The sequence below is a fragment of the Leopardus geoffroyi genome, chromosome D1 (genome assembly GCF_018350155.1).
Source record: "Leopardus geoffroyi isolate Oge1 chromosome D1, O.geoffroyi_Oge1_pat1.0, whole genome shotgun sequence".
In the NCBI taxonomy this organism is placed as follows: Eukaryota; Metazoa; Chordata; class Mammalia; order Carnivora; family Felidae; genus Leopardus; species Leopardus geoffroyi.
The window spans coordinates 93,754,441-93,770,784 of NC_059329.1; the positions used below are offsets into that span (position 1 = coordinate 93,754,441).

General features: G+C 38.4%; 1 protein-coding gene across 5 annotated transcripts in view; it reads right to left on the reverse strand.

Moving 5' to 3' along the window:
- Positions 1–16,344, reverse strand: part of LRRC4C (leucine rich repeat containing 4C) — a 1,189,111-nt gene that overhangs the window by 459,407 nt on the left and 713,360 nt on the right. For all 5 annotated transcript variants that reach the window (XM_045485014.1, XM_045485011.1, XM_045485013.1 and 2 more), the window contains one exon: positions 14,267–14,403. The gene's annotated coding sequence lies outside the window, so the exon portion shown is untranslated. The remainder of the gene's footprint in view (positions 1–14,266; positions 14,404–16,344) is intronic.

The window sequence follows — 16,344 nt, forward strand, 5'->3', positions numbered from 1 at the left end:
AACCACAGAACCTACAGGAAGCCAGCCTCCTAACCCACATTTCCCATTCTGGTGCCTCAATTCCATCACTCTCTCCCTTGCTTGTTCTTCCTAACTTCTCTATGGACGTTGGAGCTCCTCAAATGCACTGAGCATGCTCTCACTTCACGGCCTCTCCACTTGTTTCCTCTACCTGAAAATCTTTGCTCCTGGATATTTGAATGCCTCAGTGTCTCACCTCCTTTGGGTTTTTCTTACCTTCTTAGTGATGCCTCCTTTGACTATCCATTTAAAATTGCAAGGTGCTTCCTCACCAATACTACTTCTTCTTACTCTAATTTATATTTTCCTACAGAGTGTGACACCATCCAACATAATGGTTATTTAATATTATTTCATTCTACTTAGTTTTTCATTGACTGCTTCTGTGGGCTAAAATGTGGATTGAGTAGAGCTGGAGTTTGTGTTTGTGTTGTTCCCCATTCAATCCCCGAAGCCAAGACTGCCTGACTCGTGATGGGTGCTCAGTAAAACATTTGTGGAATGACTGAATTCATACATGCCAATGACTTTGGAGAAAAACTGACTTGTGATCCAACTCCTGCTCTCTAATTTATTAGCTCTTGACCTCATGTATGACTTTCAATTTCAGTCTCCTCTACCTCATCTATAAAACAGAAACAATGTTAAGAGTTTTGACCAAAATGTTAAATGTGAAATGTCTAAGGCATAGTAGATATGAAACAGATGATGCTTGCCATTGTTGTTATTAAAACACTACTTTTTAAAAAGTTTATTTATTTATTTTGAGAGAGAGAGAAGAGATCAACAGTGGGGGAGGGGCAGAGAAAGAGGGAGAGAGAATCTCAAGTAGGTTCCATGCTGACAGTACCGAGCCCCATGTGGGGCTCGAACTCACAAACTGTGAGATCATGACCTGAGTTCCAAACATGAGCTGGAGGGTTAACTGACTGATCTACCCGAGCACCCTTAAAATATTATTTTCAATAACCTGTGGGATGCCATTTTCATCCTTCATTAGGTGAAAGAATTTCTACTTTTACCGCAGAATATAAAGGCACATGAATTAAAAAACAAACAAACAAAAAACAAACAAACAAACAAACAAACACATATAAATGTCCAGCACAGAGTCTGGTCCATTGAAGTTCTATAATGAATGATTGTTTCAGCCATAGTTAAACTATTCTTAAGGTTTTTGTAGCTCTCCTATGCACTAAATTTCTTGAGTTCAAAAGTAGTTCAGCATCATGGGGGATTGGAAGGGTTTTAGAAATCCTTAGATTTAATACACCGTGTTGCCAAAAGAGTGCTTTGCCTAAGGCTTTCCTATTCACTTCTGAAACAGTGACTAAGAATAAGGATTCTTCAAGGCATGCTTATCAGCTTCCAGGCCCAAAGTAGGTGGCCCTTGTTAAAGAGATTTCTTTTTCAACTTCAGGAAAATCCACAAGGACTTCGTTAGATTTTATTTGCTATCAAAAGCATGGGAACTCCTGGGGAGGCATTCTTACAATCTTCTTCCCGCAGGTAACCCACCGGAAAAAAAGGAACACTTTGTTATCGTTACTGAGAAAAAGACCCACCTCCAGTTTCCATCAAAATCAAAACAGCTAATTAACCAATAGGAAAGCTGATGCCATGATTTTCTTTGGCCAAATCCCATGAAAACAAGCCAAGGAGCTTACCTGTAGGTACCGAAGCTAGTTTGCACCAGCCTACAAGAGAATATTCTGCACATCTCTTCCCTCCTCTGTGTTCACTGACATCACATTGGTAATTGAAATAGGCCATAGGGGGAGTATTTACACCACAGAAACAGGAAAGCACCAAAAACCAGAGCTTTTATTTTTTTATTTATTTTATTCTCAGGTAGCTGGGTTTCCAGCACACTATTGGTTTTACTTTGTTATTTCCAAATGTACGAAATAAACAACAATTCATTCAAAAATGTGTTATTGCCGTGCCTTCTCTGTGCGAGGCACTGAATTTAGGGGTTGCTCTCTGAAATAGATGCATACCATTAAGCTGAATAGAATGGTTGTCTCAAATTGTTTTACTGCCTTGAAATTCCTGGTTTATGGTTTGGTTTCTCGAATAGTAAATGTGCACGGTGAAGCATTTTGCTTTACTGCAGAGATATTTCATTGTATTTGCAACATGAATATGGAGCTTTAAAGATGTAAAATGTGATAAATCAGGCATAAGGTATTCCCATGATACTTAGCATATTTGTCAATGGTGGAAAAAAAGTTGAGAAAATTGAGGTACTGCCAATAATATGATTTTACCTAGTGGGACAGGCAGGAGAGGAGACTTCAGAGACATGGACCAATTTTTCATTCAAAAGGTGTTTCAAATGCACCTGGAAACTTCTGAAATTTTGTTTGATAAGCTGGAATGTGGCAAGAAGATGCAATTGCTCTGATTGTGTTCCCTGCATTGCTTACCTATCACCTCTCAGCTCTCAACCAGGTCACATGAAGGTGGCTCAGAAAAATTGACTAAATCTTGTATCACATGGTCAGAAAAAGTGCAAGATCACATTCAGGAGGGTAGAAATCCAGAGTATCTGCCACTCTTAGATACTTAGTTTCTGATGTCTTTAATTTCTTTGTTAGCTTTTATATCTTGATCTTAGCTCTGAGAATAAAATTCATATTTTATTAAGGAATTTCTTATGGGCTCTTGGCTTCCCAGTCATTTCTTGCAAGTCAATTTCCTTTTAATCCTATCTTCTCTTGTTTTACTCCAGTTTGGGAAGCCAGATTTTGAAACATGACTTTACATTTGTCTTTTCTCATAAACTACTGCCTCCATTGCGATGTCCTTTTAAAAATGATGTAATACAATTCATCAAGGGGTAAATCTCAGAAACAGAGATGCAGTCTTTAAAAAAGAAGAAGAAAAACAAACTACAATATTTTAAATAGGTTATATAATAGGAATCTCTCTTCCTTAGAAAAGTGATTATTATTCCATTACTTTGTTTCTAAGTTTTTAATAATAAAACAAATTTTGTTTATGATAATACCAAGATGTATTTTAAATAATATTTTAATTCTGAATATAAAAAATATTTAAAAGGAAATAATTACTTAATATGTGGCCAATTTTTAAAACCTAATAATCTTTGTAAACATTAAAACCCACAGAATAGGGTAGTTTTCTGTTAATATAGATCATTCTATATGCCTAATACTGTATAGCATCCTAATCATTTCAATTAGTGGCAACTACAAAGTTCAAATGACAGATTAAATTCTGCCATCAGGTTCCAAATTCTTGGATTTTTCTTTCTTTTTTTCTTGTAGAGAGAGAGGGGAAGAGCACAAGCAGGGGAGAGGGGCAGAGGGAGAGAGAGAGAGAGAGAGAGACAGAGAGAGAGAGGGAGGGAGGGAGAGAGAGAAAGAGAGAGAGAGAGAGAGAGAGAGAGAGAGAGAGAGAGAGAGAGAGAATCTTAAGCAGGTTTCACACTTAGAGAAGAGACCAATGCCAGGCCCAATCCAACGACCCTGGGATCATGAACTAAGCCAAAATTAAGAGTAGGACACAACTGACTGAGCCATCCAGGCATCCCAAAATTCTTGGAAGTTTTTTAAGGATATGAGTTCTAAGTCTAATTTTCTGTATAGGGAAAGTAGTAAAGTGAATTTCCATGAAACAAGATATGCCAAGTATAAATATAGTCTGTTTATTTCAATATGCTATCTTGACTCTTAGTCTTTACTGAAAATTGTACAAAGTGAAACTCACCATACTTCAAATTCCACTCTTTCTATTTATTTTATAGTACCAGGCATTCATGGAAAGCTTATCACCTGAAGAGCAAACTTTTTAAGGTGAAGACAACCAAACAAAAACCAGAATGCTTTTTTTTAATGATCTTGTAAATATTCATTATTTAGAAAATCCCCTAAGTTATACCCCTGCCTTATCAATACACAAAGTCAAAGTTGATGTCCTCTAAGTATGTATTTATGATGTAGGCCCCAAAGGTGTCTTTTCAACTGCAACAGTGAGTAGAACTCTTCTGCTTTTGCAGGAAGTCCTTTGTTTTGCATGAAACATAGTTTGTTTCTGGTCCATCGAGGTTCTTAGCATGAGGGTTCTTGCTGGTTTCTCTAAGCCTCTAGCATCCACTAGTCCAGAAGTGGAATGCTAGACTATTTGTTAGCAGTGCTTCTGACTTTCTGTCAGGGTTATTTTTATATTTGTGGCTAACGTCCCTACCTTATAAAACTGGAACGTCATTGTTTATGTGATATCCACCCTGACAGACTTTATAATCAGTTCATGAAAATCACAGCCCCTCCTTAGGTTATGTTTAAGACAGAATTAATGCCTGTCTTAAAGGACAGTGGTGCTAAATCATGTTGTTACCATATACTGCTATTTTTGTTTATTCACCGTATTTATTTTTTATTGTGTATAATGGGATGGGTGGAATTGACATTTGACTCATAGACCACCCGTCTATATAAATGGCAAAACATGAGGCTATTGCAGTTGGTATTTGGGGATAAAGCATGTATGATTAAATAGTGGGGCCACTTGACCTTAAATATTTTAAAGGAGGTATGTGAAGAAAGGTGCTTATCTTTCTTCTGCTTCTACCAGAAAAAAAAGCACCTCAGTTCATTTGTAGGAATAGAATTCACATTAAGAATTCTTTAACTTGCTAAAGAAATGTGAAATGTGAGAATACATTATCTAGAAATGTTATAGAACTCCTTTCCTGTAAATTTTTTTGAAAAATTAAGACAGATTACTTCCTACCAACTCAAAGCATGCTCTCTCCCTCTGCTAAACTCCTATAGCAAGTCATGTATGATGAGTAATGTGCTGCATGAAGCACCAGCAGCAAAGAGGAACAAGACACCATCTTATTCCAAGGAGATAAAAACACCTTCCTAACATATATTGTAGTTATGCTAGTATTTCTATTTTAGCACTGGGAATGGTTTTTCTATGACTCGATAGTTAGATCTGTATGATGTGTATATAGTACAGCACATCTATATCTTCCTTAGTGCCTAAAATATTTTTTACCATGTAGGAGACAGTTATTAGTTTAATTCGTTTAGTATTTATTACTTCATTCAATAATTAGTTTTTAAAATTTTTTTAATGTTTGAGACGGAAAGAGAGACAGACTGAGAGTGGGGGAGGGCAGAGAGAGGGAGAGCCAGAATCTGAAGCAGGCTCTGGGCTCTGAGCTGTCAGCACAGAGCCCAACATGGAGCTCAAAACCGCAAAATGTGAGATCATGACCCAAGCCAAAGTCAAACGCTTAACTGACTGAGCCACCCAGGTGCCCCTCAATAATTATTTTTAATTCACTCCTATGTGAAGCAATTATCTCTCTCTTTTTTTAAAGTTTATCTATTTACTTATTTAGAGAGAGAGAGAGAGTATGAACAGGGCAGGAGCAGAGAGAGAGGGAGAGAGAATCCCAAGCAGGCTCTGCACTGTCAATGAAGAACCCAACAGGGGGTTCAAACTCATGAACCTCAAGATCATGAACTGAGCAGAAACCAAGAATTGGAGACAACCAATTGAGCCACCCAGAGGCCCAACAATGATCTCTTTAAGATGAATTTATATGCAGTCTTACCCAAATACAGTGGAATGGAGTTAGTGAAAAGTTGGATTTTTTGGAGGGGGGTGCTTTGTTTTACTTTTTTTTTTTTTTAACAGCTTCATAGTTATACTTTGATTATATTTCAAATTTAGTAATGAAAACATCCATCAAAAATACATCCAAGGGACTTCTGCTTTTAGGTTATTAGAGTATACTTTTATTTTCCTATGCACTCCATCAAGCACACAGAAAACCCTGGACATTTATATGTAAAAAAATAAATACATAAGAAGAACCTGAAAGGTAGAGAGCAGAAAGCAGACAATCTAGGAAGCTTAGATCTGAATAATGACATGATGATGAGAGTTCCTGGATTTTCCTTTTGCTTCATATATCCCAGGCTTGAAACAGAAGAGACCAGAAACCCAGAAATACTGACAGGTATAGTTGAAGAAGATGAAGAAGATGAAGAAGCTGGTGGTGGTGGTGGAGGAGGAGGAGGAAACAACAAAGCCCTGCTCTCTCTATCCAAAAGACAAAGATGAGGCAGCTTAGCAAGAAAGAAAGCTGCAAGACAGTTGCTCTCATCCAGCTAAACATCACAGAAAAAAATTGTGGCTCTATCCACACCCAGACCAGCAAAACCCTAGTGAGGACCTAGATCTTCACCTTCACCAAGCTATGAAAGCTCCCCCAAACTCTCCACTAAGGTGGTACCAGAAAAGGCCAGGTAGGGATGAGAACTATCATCCCTGCCAGGCAGCACCCCCTTGTACTGTCAGTAGAAATGACATGGGGAGACTGGACTACTTCCTCCAGTCAACAGTAACAAGGGGATCTTTCCCTTGGGAAAGGGACATGCTGGAATGGTATCAGAGTTGGCCATGTGGAGAGTCAGGACTTTCACATCCACTCTGCAGTAATGAGGCCACTCCTCCACTCATGTTATCAGTGGTGGCTAAGGGAGTAGCAGTTACATGCACTCCTATACCTTCCAGCTAGGGCAGTATCAGTGGAAGTCTAGGGGGAGCTGTTACTCATGCCCAGAAGTAATGAGAGGCCCCCATTCACTCCTGTGTCAACAAAGGCCAATTAGGGAATGTAGAATTCTACTCTGTCCTGATGTTCAATCCACCCTTGCTTCCCCTGCTGGAGAAATATCAGAAGACACCACCTAAAACTGAAGGTTTAAATAAGATATAGAGTCTCATAGTAAAATGCCCCACATGGCCAGATTTCAATAGTAAATTACTCATTACACCAATATTCAGGAACATTTCAAATGAAATACAAAAGACCATCAACAGATGCCAATGTGAAGAACAGCTGGACATCTGTAGCCAATAAAGTCAAATTTGACTTAAGTTTCACTTCTTATACAAAGATTAACTCAAAATGAATCATGCATTTAAATATAATAAGTAAAACTATCAATGTTTTAGGAGGAAAAGCACAGAAGAAAATCTTGGGGCCTAGTGGTCAGCAAAGAAATTCTTAGACTGGACACTAACAGCATGATGTATAAAGGGAAAAACTGATACACTGCACTTCATCAAAATTCAAACCTTGTGTTCTGTGAACCCTTGTTAAGAGGGTGAAAGGATAAGCCATAGAACGGGAGAGAGCATTAACAAATTGTTTATCTGACAAAAATTAGGACCTACATTACACATAAAGTTTCCAAAACTCAACAGTTAAAAACAAAAAACAAACAACCAAACAATCCAATTAGAAAATGGGCAAAAGACACAAACATATATTTCCCTGAAGAGGATATGCATATAGAAAATAAGCACAAAAAATGATGTTAAGCATCACTAATTTTTAGAGAAATGAAAATAAAAACTACAATGAGATAATTAGGGACAATGCTCCTTGACGTCAGTCTTGCCAACAATTGTTTTTTTTGATCTGTCACCAAAAGCACAACCAACAAAGGCAAAAATCAAGTGGGATTGGGCTGGCATTTTGTACTTGTATAGCCACAAAGACCAGGGCTGGCTGCCAGATGGGATTCAGGGTCCACAGCCTTCCAAGGCTATGGCAGAGAACATGGAAGAACCCAGAATGGCTGGTATCTGCAAACATGAAAATGTGTGGGGTTAAATCTAGTGAAATGTGTAGCAGTCTGAGGCTTGTTTCTTTAGTGGCAAAAGCTGATGAGGTCCTCTGCAGAGCAGGTCACTAAAAGCACCATCACTCCCACTGCATGGTTGATACTGTTAGCACTGCCCTTCTTACTTGTTCTTACCTACCCCTATACATCTTAGCTTTGCCAGTCTCCGGGTGGGGTCAAACCCAAGTGGGTCCTTCATGTAATGTCCCAGAAGGCTGGGGTAGCTCACCCTTCCCTCTGTCCTCCCTTTCCTGGTAAGAGGATCTTTTTCCAGTTTTCCTTTTGCACATCAAAACTATAATGAGATATGTCCTCACATCTGTTAGAATGACTATTATCAAAAAGACAAAATATAGCAAGTGTTGGCAAGGATGTGGAAAAAAAGGAACCTTGGTGCACTGTTGGTGGGAATGTAAATTGGCATAGCCACTTATGAAAATTCCTCCCAAAATTAAAAATAGAACTACCATATGATCCAGCAATTCCACTTCTGGGTATATATCCAAAGAAAATAAAATTATCTTGCACAGATATCTGCACTCCCATGTTTAGTGTAGCATTACTCATAATAACCAAGACATGAAAACAACCTAAGTGTCCATCAATAGATGGATAAAGAAAATGCCATATTCAGTCATAAAAACCCTGCCATTTTTGATAACATGGGTAAGGCTTGAGGGCATTATGCTAAGGAAAATAAGTTAGATAGAGAAAGATAAATACTACATGATCTCAGTTATATGGCATCTAACTACACTGAACTCATAGAAACAAATAGTAGATTGACTGTTACCAAGGCTGGGGTGGAAGTTATAGGGAAGTATTGCTCCAAAGGTATAAACTTTGTTATAAGGGATGAGTAAGTTTGGAGAGCTACTGTACAACATGATGATTATAGTTAACAATATTGTTTTGTGTATTTGAATATTGCTAAGATAATAGATCTTCAATGTGCTTGCCACCACCACAATTATTTGAGATGAAGCATGCTAACTAAACTTATTATAGTAAACAGTTAACAATGTACACTTATATCAGATTATCACATTGTATACCTTAAACTTATACAATGTTATATGTCAATTATATCACAATAAAGCTAGGGGAAAAAAACCTGTAAATATGCAACCAAAAACAAGGGGAAAAAAGTCTAAATATGCAACTGTCATATAGTCCAGCATTTCACTTCTGGGCAAAGAAATGAAATCCTATGTTCACATAAAAATCTGTACACTAATTTTTATAGCAACTTTATTTATAATAGCCCCAAACTGGAAACAATTGAGACATCCTTCAGCAGTGAATGGTTAAACACACTACTGTATATCCTTACCAGAAATACTACTCAGTTGAAAAACATGAATTAAGTATTGCATCCAATAACTTAGGTGAAACCTCTGATAATTATGTTGCATTAAAAAAGCCAACTCCAAATGCTGCATAGTGTATGGTTCCATTTATGCAACATCCCTATAATGAGTAAATTATACCAACTGAGAGATCAGTAGTTGCCAGCTGCTTAAGGAAGAAGTTGGGGAATGTGAATGAAGTGAGTATGGCTATAAAAAGACAACAGGAAGGGCTTTATGGTGATAGAAACACCAATCAAAACCACAATAAGATACCACCTCACACTTGTCAGAATGGCTAAAATGAACAACCCAGGAAACAACTGATGTTGGCGAGGATATGAAGAAAGGGGAACCCTTTTGCACTGTTGGTGGGAATGCAAACTCGTACAGTCACTCAGGAAAACAGTGTGGAGGTTCCTCAAAAAATTAAAAAGAATTATCCTAAGACCCAACAATTGCACTACTAGGTATCTATCCAAAGAATATAAAAATGCACCCCAATATTTATAGCAGTGCTATCAATAGCCAAATTATGGAAAGAGCCCAAATGTCCATCAAATGAAGAATGGATAATGAAGATATGGCATATATATAGCATATATATGTATACATATATATACAATATATATATTGCATATATATATGTATACATATATATTATATATATATATATATGCGCGCGCGCGCACACACACACAATGGAATACTACTTGGCAATCAAAAGGAATGAAATCTTGCCATTTGCAACAACATGGATGGAACCAGAGGGTATTATGCTAAGCCAAATAAGTCAGGCAGAGAAAGACACACAACATATGATTTCATTCATATGTGGAATTTAAGAAACAAAACAGATGAACACAGGGGAAGGGAAGGAAAAATAAGATAAAAACTGAGAGGGAGGAAAACCATAAGAACTCTTAAATACAGAGAACAAACTGAGAATTGCTGGAGTGGAGGTGGGTGTGGGGGATGGGCTACATGGGGGATGGACATTAAGGAGAGCACTTGTTGGGATGAACACTGGATGTTATATGGAAGTGATGAATTGCTGGGTTCTACTCCTGAAACCAGTACTACACTGTATGGTAACTAGCTTGAATTCAAATAAATGAAACAAAAAAGAAACGTTCTGCATTGTAACTGTACTAATGTCAATATACTTGTTGTATTACTGTCCTATAGGTTTGTAAGATAATTAATCATTAGGGGAAAAGGGGAACAGGGTACACAGAATTCCTCCATGTTATTTATTTTAATTTTTTTATGTTTCTTCATTTCCTGAGAGAGAGAGAGAGAGAGAGAGAGGGAGAGAGCATGAGCAGGGGAGGGTCAGGGAGACAGAATCTGAAGCAGGCTCCAGGCTCTGAGCTGTCAGCACAGAGCCCTACATGGGGCTCCAACTCATGAACTGCAAGATCATGACCTGAGCTGAAGTAAAATGCTTAGGAAACTGAGCCACCCAGGCGCCCATGTTATTTCTTAAAAGCACACATTAACATACAATTGTTCCAGAATAAAACACTTCATTAAAAATTCAAACATCAACAATAACATCTACATATTTTACATCTGGACTACAGGGCAATCACACAAATGCTTTTAGTTGATTTTAACGAAAACTGTTCAGTTTATAGCCCTGGTGCCTAAGTGTCAGTATTTTCTACTAGGCTCTGTTAAATTACTACCTTTCATTCAAATCCATCCTCCTCTGTTTTGAGAGGTGGGGCTTGGGTCTTTGCAAAATGCATCCCCTTTGCCACTGGGCTCCCTATTTCTATCAATAGAGAGAGAGAACTACAGGGAAACTGCAAGGTTCAAGGGGAAGAAGGAACTTAACACTTGTTCCCTGATACCATTACCCTACACAGCAGTTGGTTCCATCTTGCATTGTTTTCTACATTCCTAGAAATACCCTCGTTGTCCCCCTCTCCAAGAGCTATAACAACACTAGCTGCCTGGTATCCCATCCTCAGAGATGTGGTCTCAGTTCTGTCTGTGGAGTCCCTTCTAGTTTTTCAGGGTATAATATTGGCTGAACAGCATCCTTCACAAAATTCTAAGTTGCGGCTCATATGGCCCCGATCTGAACTCTTGGAGCACTAGCACCCGGACCTGGTAGAATTCTTCGAGTCATGAATCTCAGCAAGGTGGAGTCCTCCTCACCCCTGAGCTTCTGAAGTTCCTCTACTTTTCAGACAATACTCTCACCCAAGATTTCTGAAGTCCAGGTCTGCAAAACCCCACCTCCAATATTCTAAATTCTAATCACTTCAAAGTCTTGCCTGCTGTCCCTGAAGATACTGTAGCCACTTCTGTAGTGACTACATGTTTGATTCCTCAGGGTCCTCTTTTGCCTTTCCAGTTCTCCAATATCTGGCTAATGATTGTTAAATTTTATCTATTTTTTTTAACATTTATTCATTTTTGAGATACAGAGAGAGACAGAGTGTGAGTAAGGGAGGGGCAGAGAGAGGGAAACACAGAATCCAAAGTCGCCTCCAGGCTCTGAGCTGTCAGCACAGAGCCTGACTTGGGGCTCGAACTCACAAACTGTGAGATCATGATCTGAGCCGAAGTAGGATGCTTAACCAACTGAGCCACCCAGGTGCCCCATCTGGTTAATGATTCTTAAATTTTATGTTTTTGTTTTAACACTTAATCATTTTTGAGAGACAGAGACAGAGTGTGAGAAGGGAGGGGCAGAGAGAGGGAAACATAGAATCTGAAGCAGGTTCCAGGCTCTGAGCTGTCAGCACAGAGCCCAAGGCAGGGCTCTAACCCTGAGATCATGGTCTGAGCCAAAGTCAGACGCTTAACCTACTGAGCCACCCAGGCATCCCAAATTTTATCTGTTAAAATAACTGGCATGGTTTCTGTTTCCGGAGCTCAATCTAACGGATTCAGGCAATTTGTAGCAGGGTTTGAAGCTGAATAAAGGGAAAGAGGCTAGAGAGGCTGTGAGACTATGTGTAAGGCCAAGTTATGATGGGCAAAGAGAAAGCTAAGAAAAACAATCAGAAACAAGAGTGGTGGGGGGGATGGACAGAAGTTCAGGGAGAAGTAGAGTTGCAAAGTTTTCTGTTGTTGTTGAGAAAAGTACAAACGTATAAAGACAGGCCAGTACTGCCCTTTTTTCCCCTTGTTTTCACATTCTTCTTCTGTTCTGGCTCACATATGTTGCCAGTGAAAGGAACAATCCAAATGACAGCCCTGCCTTAGTTTAAAGCTAGGTTCTCTTTTCTGCTTATTATGGATCTTTGATAAGAAATACAATTGCTGAGAAGTCTGTTTTGCTTGCTGTTTGCTACGAGCATTGTGAGACCTTTCCTGAATGTAACCCGCTGTGTAGTAGAATGGGTTGTAAAACTTCCTAAATGTAGTCTGATATGTAATGGAATGAGTGATTGTACATAAACTAACCGGCATTTCTCGCTTCTGTAAACCTGCTTGCTTAGCACATTCCTCACCTACCCCCTTTGCCCTTCCCCCTTTTTCCTCCCGCCACAAGTAACGGACAAAGCCTTCCCGCCAAAGGACAGACAAAGGACGCCCAATCAGAAAACCACAAATGTCCGTACTTTAAAATCAACTAATCAGGCCCCTCATAATTTGAAACCTCCCCTGTGCTATTTGTCTCTGTCTATAAAAACGCTGTACCAACCCTGATCGAGGCCTCTTAGCGTCACCAGCAACGAGTGCGCAGAGGTCCAGGTTCGAACCTGCAATAAACGACCCTTGCCACTTGGCTTTGACTTACGACTCTGGTGGTCTTTTGTGGGAGGTTTTGGAACTTCAGGCATTACAGCCAGAATAACTTTCTTTTCACTTACAGGTGACTATCTTCCCTATAAAAGATCCAAACTAAAAGCAACAACAACAACAAAAACAAATAAACACACAAGCATAAAGCACCTCCTTTTCTGAATAGATAGAAGGATTAAGATTAAAGGCAAAGAAAAGGGGCAATCATGCATACTTGAAAAAAAAAAGAGCTTAAAATCTTTTCTTTCTCCATTCGTTCATGTTCCCCTATGATACTTTATCTTGCCATTGCCTCCTCATCTTTAGAGAGCACTTTCTGCATATCTAATGTTCTTATGGGACTCTCAAAACAAAGTGGGCTCCCTGAAGACAGATAGCATGTCTTCTATTAGCTTAATCTAAATAACGTGATGGAGTTGATGCGGGAGAGAATAGCTGTATTCCAGGAAAGTCTTGAGTTATGAATTTAGGACAGATATCTGTTATACATGCAGCCCAGGGAGAGCTAAATATTAACAGGAAAATGTATGAGCAATTCCTCCTACAGGTTTGTATAACATTTCTACTTCTCCCTTAAAACAGCATGAATGATTCAAGTAAGTATTTGCCAATTAAAATGGCAAGTATAAATGTCTCTCTTGCCATATAGATGGAGCTTAATGCCACTATAACTTTATATATTTTTTTCTCTTCAACACAGTGAAACACCACAGATGAATGAACATATTTCCATTTTACAGAGCTGGACAGGTTTTACTTCTGGGCTCAAATGGTCTTGACCATTGGTGGCACAACATTTATCTGAAGGAGATGCCACAATCCATGTCGAGCTCATGAACTGCCACTTGTAGGAGTCACTTGGACTTTCATGCTTCCCTACTGGTTCATTTAGACAAGTTCAACTTTTCCAGTAGCCCAACAGCAACTATTTTCATGCTGTTACCACATCAAGCTTTCCAATCTCACCAGGTTTTCAAAGGAAGAATAAAAAGCCAGCTACCTTCTCCAAACACTTTGTTCCATATTAAAAACCTAACTGCTGCCCCCATTTCAAAAAAGGAGGGGGGCATCATCAGTTGTCTCTTTCATTCTGAATCCTGGGCAGGCCAATCTGCCACAACTCCCAGGCTGTGTAAAGGAACATCTGCTAGAGGAACAGTTAGTTTGACGCCCGCCCCTCCACAGAAATCACTGCTAGTAAAAGTTTTATGAGGTGGGTACTTTTTTCCCCCGTTTCCTCCTTTTGTAACTGACTGAAGCCCAAATGAGCAAGATGAAATGGCCAGATATTTAGCCAGATGTTGGCATCCACATGTGTATGTTTGGGAGGGAAGAGAAGCTGTCAGCTGTACCAAAGGAATATTAGAATCATCTGAAATGCAATTAACAGCCCCACAGTCAATGAATCTTTGAAGGATTCTAACAGAGTAAATTACACCTCTCACTTACCTATGGCAAATTGTCCATGGACCAGTTTCCTTGTTTGTGAAACTTGAATCCGGTCAATTTATTCAGACTCCAGAGTAGTTTCAGGATGTTTCCATTCTGTTAATCTACATGGGTTATCTCTGCTCTTCCAGTAACTTCTATAAACACACACATACACACACACACACACACACAAAATAAAAGGATATACTTAGAATATGTAATGCTGGATAAATACGGGTTGACAGTTTAGATTTTAGCATCCATAACTGACGCTATTTTTTTAGACTATTCTTATTATTTGTAATAGAAAGTGATGGGAACAAAGTTTTTCTCTTTTAAAAACTACACTGCAGGTCAATGTGGTTTGGTATCTACAATTACAACTAGTAGAAGTATACCAGGTGAATGGCAAAAGCTTAATAAAAACATTTATTAGAGAGTCAGTATTATAGATTTTACTAAAATCTGCCTGTTATCGCATACCCTCAGAAGGTGGAAAGGAATTTAACATTTGAGAAGTTACCATGAACCTGGGGTTGGACTAGTATTTTTATATACATATTATCCTATTCAATTAGTATAACAATCTTTCTAGCACTTACTACCTATATAGCTCTCTCTCTGACATTTTTCAGATCATAAGGGAAAGACTTATAGGTAGAAGGAGGTTAGATTTTAAGACTAGATAACCTGAATCCACTTCTCTTACTCTTTCCTTACTCAGGCATAGGAGAAGCTCATTGATTATTTTTTGTTTTGTTTAAATAATATCAAAATGTTTTGTATACCAAATATGCCCTAAGACTACATACATATATACATACATACATACATAAAAAGAGTGACTTGGTCATTGGGTTATGGGAAATTCCAAGGTAAGATTGATAAACTTCATGTCATTTCATGATATGATAATTATCACTTCATAATTATGGTCTAATTCCTTAAACACATAAGTTTTCTTTCCCTTATCACAATTGTTTTGGCCTGAAATTTTATATCGATTTTAGATTCATAGGACTCTTGTAACTAAATTCAACAAAATCAGTTCCTGTGCATCTAAACCATATTGCTTATTTAACACCCTGTTGTATTAACTGGTTTATATTATGAGACCATCAGCTGTAGTGATCCTCTCCTCCCAACCTATAAGGATCATTATGGCAGCAATAAAATATTCCATGGATCTCCTCATATTCCAGGAAATAGCGAGCCACAGAAAACACTTGCTCCTCACATGGAATACTTCCTCTTTAGAAATATCCCCAAATTGCTCACTTGTTCCCTACAGCCAACCAAGAACTGTTAAAAGTATTAATTAGAAAGTCTTCCCAGCTTGCCCAAATCTTAATAGAATTTGCAAATTAGACACAGTCTCAGTATTTTCTACTTTTACTCCATAAAATTTAGTCCACTTTTTATACAACTAAACCCTTGCTGAAGCAAAAGGGACAGTGAAAGAGTTCCCTTGCCACAAACTTAGGATAACTCCGGACAGAAATGTCTAAATTGTTGACTCTTCTTACTACATGTTAAAAAAGACAAAACAAAACAAAACACATAGTAGAGCTTTTAGTTCAAAAGGGGGTACAGATGGGGCACCTGGGTGGCTCAGTCAGTTGAGCATTCAACTCTTGATATCAGCTCAGGTGATGATCTTATGGTTCATGGGACTGAGCCCGTGTCAGGCTCTATGCTGATTATGGAGCCTGCTTGGGATTCTCTCTCCCTTTCTCTCTGCCCCTCCCCTGCTCATGCTGTGTCTCAAAATAAATAAACTTAAAAAGGCGGGGAGAACAGAATCCTGGATTATATGTGAGGATGAATTTAAAACCTAAGAAAGAGGCTAAGTAATTGCTAGAGTTGCAATTCTGATATAATTAATTATCTGCAAAAACACTCAATCTATTTCATTGCCACTATTTCATTATTACAATTTTTTAAAATAACTATTTATTGGTGGTCCAGCTAGATGCTAGGCACCAGTTAAGTGACTTACATTTGTCTGATTTATTAATGTGGAAAAAAAGTTCTTCAATGGAAAACTATGTTTTCTCTAGCACACCCTTCTGCTCTTTGATTCTGATGCTGTGGAA